The sequence below is a fragment of the Schistocerca gregaria genome, chromosome X (assembly GCF_023897955.1).
Source record: "Schistocerca gregaria isolate iqSchGreg1 chromosome X, iqSchGreg1.2, whole genome shotgun sequence".
Taxonomy (NCBI): Eukaryota; Metazoa; Arthropoda; class Insecta; order Orthoptera; family Acrididae; genus Schistocerca; species Schistocerca gregaria.
The window spans coordinates 119,624,997-119,630,996 of NC_064931.1; positions in this window are offsets into that span (position 1 = coordinate 119,624,997).

Genomic DNA, 6,000 nt, shown 5'->3' on the forward strand with positions numbered 1-6,000 from the left:
TCTATCGTATAGTACACTGATAAGCAAAACTTATGGACGACTGTAACTTACGTGTGATGTGTCACTGCCAGATAACATTGCTCGATGAAACTTGGACAATACATATAAATAACTACTACAGTGTAATACATGAGGTGAATGATGGAAATACGCAATGAGACGAATAGAAATGACACTTTTATTCAAAGACAGTAAATACACTGAAGTCAGCGCGGTTCATGATGGTCCCCAGGACATTACAAAAGGCGAAACTCGGTTCTTAATGGGGTGTGTGATGACCACAGCCAGCCACTCATGCTCTGGAACGTGCTGCCATAATGACCACAAGGTTGATATGGAATTCTTGTGGTAGGACGTCCATTCTTCCACCAGCGCCGTTGACAAGTTGGTTCAAACGGATCTAAGCACTATGAGACTTACCATCTGAAGTCACCAGTACCCTAGACTTAGAACTACTTAAACCTAACTAACCATACCCAACGCAGGTTTCGAACTTGCGACCGTAACAGCAGCGCAGTTCCGGACTGAAGCACCATAGCGGCCGGCTGTTGACAAGTGCTGGATGGTCGTTGGTGCATGAGGACGTGCTGCAATGTGTCTCCCCAACGCATCCCAGACGTACTCGATAAGATTTAAGTCAGGGAGAACGGACAAGCAAGTCCTCCACCTACGCTATCCGATGCGGTCGCGCATTGTCATTCATGAAAATAATGTCAGGGCTGTATGCACCCCCGAAAAACACACATGGAAGGACTACGGCATCACAATAACGCTGACCGATGAGCGTACCGTGTTCAGAGACTTGGAGTTCAGTGCGCCCATGCAACATTATGCCGCCCCATAACGCAACAGCTGAACCACGGAAGAGCTCATGTTCGACATTGCTCCCGGGTGCATTACGTACTTCATTATTATAGATGACAATGCGTGTCCGCATCGAACAGTGCACAAGGAGGAGCTCTTGGAAGGAAAGGATATTCGGAGAATGGCCTGGCTTGCCCGTTCCCAGGACTTAAAACACATCGACCACGTGTGGGATGCATTGGGGAGATATATTGCAACGCGTCCACATTCACCAACGAGCATCCAGCATCTGACAAACTGCACTGATGGAGAGCTCATCACCAACCTTCTGGCCATAATGGGAACACACAGCAGAGCATGCATAACCATCACACACCCTATCAAAAACAATGTCGCACCTTTTTTAATGTCCAGGGGACCTTTATAAATCGCGGAGACTTCAGTGTGATTATTGTCTTTGAATGAAGGTATCATTTCTCATGGCGTAATTTTTTTTCAGTTACTCCGTTATTACTGCATTTCTTTCTAGGTATGGCCCAAGTTTCATCGAGCTATGTTACTCGACAGTGCAACATCACGCGGAAATTATTTTCGTCCTTAAGTTTTGCACACCAGTGTACTGTACGGAAGATGTAATAAAAAATACATCCATAAGCACTCCAAATAATATAATACAAGAAAAACTTGTTGCATGAGATATACTGCGAATTATGAATCAGACGTAGAATAGGAAAGGAGTACATTGCAGCCCATTACTTCTTTCTACCGAGATGCATTTGGGAGAAGTGATGAAGAATGATGTTGAAGTGCACTTACATAGTATTCCACGCAAAGTAACCCTCTCACCTTCAAAAAAAGATGACCGTCAACCAACTCTAAATAAGCAGCTGCAGTATTTGCGAGGAGTAGTCATAAAGTTCCAATTATCACCTCGGAAAAAAAAGCCAAGCTGCAGCCGTGAAACTTTATGACGTTAACAGCCGTTCCCTAAATATTCGCACCAAAATGCCACACATCTTTTTCCAATGGTGGAAGATTTGGCGGAGATCTCGATTTTAGATGTCTACAGTTTGGATGTCTAGGAAACGCTCCACCTCGAAATTGACATCGCCGTCATTCAGGAAATGTCTGCCGCGAAATGGATTCTGCATCCTAAAAAAGAGGAAGTTCAAAAATGGTTCAAATGGCTCTGAGCACTATGGGACTTAACATCTGAGGTCATCAGTGCCCTAGAACTTAGAATTACTTAAACCTAACTAACCTAAGGACACCACACACATCCATGCCTGAGGCAGGATTCAAACCATCGACCGTTGCGGTCGCGCGGTTCCAGACTGAAGCGCCTAGAACCGCTCGGTCACACCGGCCGGCCCAAAGAGGAAGTCACTGCGGTCCACAAGAATAAGAATATGGGGCAGAAGACAAATTCTGATAGCCCAAGATGGCAGCGGGTGTGACTGCGTGCTGAGCAATAGCGGAACTCTGCTGGCAGCGTCCTTTCTCATGTTCAAATTGTCGCACAAGATATTGAAAAGTGATACATGACTGATTTTTAATTTTCCCACTATCGCCAGGGCCACCGATTCTCTTGCGAATTCCAATTCTCCACAGAGAGATAGTCTGTCACTTCGTTGATCATCGTTGATCGGTCCTGAGGTGTCTGTGCTACTAACTATTGTCTCGTATGATGACCCATATTTGCCGTACTCTTTCATCTGACGAGCGTAGCTTGTTGCGTCGCTGTTCCTCTTCAGATGCAGAAAACAAATTATCACACGATATTCCACTTTATCAATGGGCGGATAATTTTTTTTCTTTTTTTGTCAGCTCGCCTGGTTACGATACTGTGGCGCGTGGATTTAAATGTGTACCAAGACTGCATAAATGTTGCTGCAAATAAATAAAAAATCACATAAATTTATTTTTTGGGTGATAATTTGAACTGTGTGACTTCACACGTAAACACTGGGCTTCGACAGCAAAGCCTGCCACGGTGGCCGAGCGGTTCTACGCGCTTCAGTCCGGAACGGTGCGACTGTTACGGTCGCAGGTTCGAATCCTGCCTCGGGCATGGATGTGTGTGATGTCCTTAGGTTGGTTAGGTTTAAGTAGTTCTACGTTCTAGGGGACTGATGACCCCAGGTGTTAAGTCCCATAGTGCTCAGAGCCATTTGAACCATTTTCTACAGCACAAGTTTGTCAAGACATATTTTATAAAGACAGTCTTTCTATCTAGAAGCTCTTATTTCAACTCTGAGTACCTTTATAAAATATTTATTATGTGCTGTTGTAACCTCCCCACTATATTCATTTCTATATGAAGTTTAGCTCACCTTTACCTACCATTCTAGAAAAGTCTACGTATTACCAAAACTATGTTGCCACAAACTGTTACCCAACTTAAACTCGTATGCCAACCTTTGACTTAACAGAACTAAACTGAACTGTAACGGATCTGAATCCAACTTGTCTTATATTAAATGCGCATCTGAAGTAAAAAAATTACCTGGCCCTAATCAAAATTTCCACTTACCTCTCGTCTTGGCAACATTGCTGCAGATTTCTTGAAAGTACAACAGGAAACAGCAAGCAGGCAGCGGCTAAGCTAGAATTCTATTTCGAAATGAAGTTTCCAAACTATACTCAAACTGTTTCATACCACATGGTACAATGTGGTAAGGTGTATTGATAAACAGTGGGATGGGATGAGTAACTATTCCTATGAAATGATATTCCAAAACAACGATTTTAGACTGCAATATGTATTCAAAAAGACAGAGCAAAATTTCGCGTGAACTTCACACATAACGTAAGTCTGAACAAAACTATGCTTAACCAAGCGAACAATGATTTAAAAAGAGTACAATATTAACAGAGAATTTATATGAAAAGCAAAGAGCTCAATCAATTAATATATTAATGCATGATTCAGGGAAGTGAGATGGTCTTTCTGTCGGGTCTAAGCAAGTTAACTAACTGAAATATTTATTCTGACAAACTAGCTGTGCACTGCTGCAGACTAACCTAAAGCTTCTTCTCTTCAAATATAGTGACATTATTCAAAATATACATTCTCTTCTCTTTCCAATAAATACATCTTATTCATCCTTGCTGTCCTTTACAATCAATCTTTCTGCGTCTAACAGATACAATCACAAGTCCACAGCACTGCAGAGTACGTCCATCACCTGCCATGCTTCGATTAAGAATGTATTAGACCTATCAGAGGCTAAGACTGTGCCACGAGAAGACCGAAGGTTGTTTAACAGTAACGTGACTTGCTCTTTGTCGGACATAACCTCGATAACATACAAAAACTAAAATGTCATGACCACCTTTCAACGTGACTTCGACATATACTGACTAACAAAAAAATAAAAGAACCCAGAAGGCATGGTCGGACGTCAATATAACTTTGCACAGGAGCACACCATCGACAGGTATGTAAATGATTAGACTTGCAAATTTCTATGACAGGTAGAACGGTCACCAGAGTGCATTAGAGTTGTTCATGTTTCGTGTAATTACTAGGCCTGGTAGGATATACAACGGCCTTGAACAGCGTCAGATATTGAGTGATCACGGTGAAAGACCTGGAGACGCCACATACTCCTGCGTTGCAGCGTTATCAGTAGCTGACAGAGTAGAAAGTGCCACATGCGCGAGTAGCGAGTAGCGGGGCACACGTCAGAAAACAGGAGAGAAACGATGACGACGCAAGGCGGGAAGATAGCCTGCGGACGGGACTCAAACCCCCGCCAGAGTCGAGCAACAAGGCTGACCGAACGGCGGACCCGACACAAGAGCAAGTCAGTAACAAGCTTTGCAACAACGAAGTGCCGCGCGCGATTAGCCGAGCGGCCTGAGGCCCTGCAGTCATGGACTGTGCGGCTGGTCCCGGCGGAGGTTCGAGTCCTCCCTCGGGCATGGGTGTGTGTGTTTGTCCTTAGGATAATTTAGATTAAGTAGTGTGTAAGCTTAGAGACTGATGACCTTAGCAGTTAAGTCCCATAAGATTTCACACGCATTTGAACAACGAAGTGCAACTAACTTTCAACACAACGCAGCCAACAGGTCAAGTACGAGCCACAATACAAATCAGGACCAAAAAAGAAAATCAGTACAAAAGCGAAGTCGTCGACGAGTAGTCAGTAGTATGGTGGATACAGCAACGAACGCTATCAAACAAACTACACGACTGACCGAGCGGTCTTTTTTTTTCTTTATTGTAATTTCATTCTCCTGCCCGTGTGGGGCAGCACAGTCCACCGCTCTTCAGCCAAACGGCTTTGTAAAGTACAGAAATGGGGATTCTTACATTAAAAGGGGGACAAAAAACACTGGAAATGGAGATAATGGGAGTTAAAATACACACTAATATGGGAACATGCATTGGGGGACAGTTAAAAGTCGACATAAAGTTAAAAGAACACAGCTGGCAATTTGAAACACACTTAAAAAACACTCGAGGCAAAAACAACGTAGAGGTGGCCACAGCATAAAAAGCACACAAACAGGTCGAACACATAATTAAAACCACATCACTAGATGACACTGTGTAACGGCACCGAACACAACACTAACGTTGCACACTTGATAATAATAAAAACCTGGGAGGATCTGCCGGGAGGGGGGAGGACAAGGGAGAAGAGAAAAGGAGGCTAGAAGGAAGAGAGAGAAAGGAGGATGAGGTGGGGGGACGTGCCGAAGGAGGGCTGGGGAGGGAAGGGACGAGAGAGGAAAACAGCTGAGGAGGTAGTGCAGGGAATCAAGGGGGGAAGGAGGAAAATCCGCTCTGGGAGAAGGAGGGGAGACGAGAAAGGGGGCTTTGCAGAGGGGGAGGAACAAGGCCAGGTTACAATTGGATGGAAGAGTAGATGTGATGGTGAAGTTCAACATCCAGGAGTGGGAGGTGCTGGAAATGGCCCTGATGAAGGAGATGGAGGGTGCGGAGGTGGAAAGAGGGAGAGATACAGCGATAAAGGTGCGGCAACAGGTGGATGTTGGAGAGGAAAGAGGAAACCAGGGGGTGGGGGGATCAAGCCTGCAGACAGTGTAAAGGATGCAGAGATGCTGGAGGAAAAGGTGGAGGTGAGGGAAGTGGATCAGGTCATACAGGAGTCGTGTGGGGGAAGGAAGGCAGATACAGAAGGCAAGGCAAGGCATGGCATTCAAGAATTTGGAGGGCCATGTAAA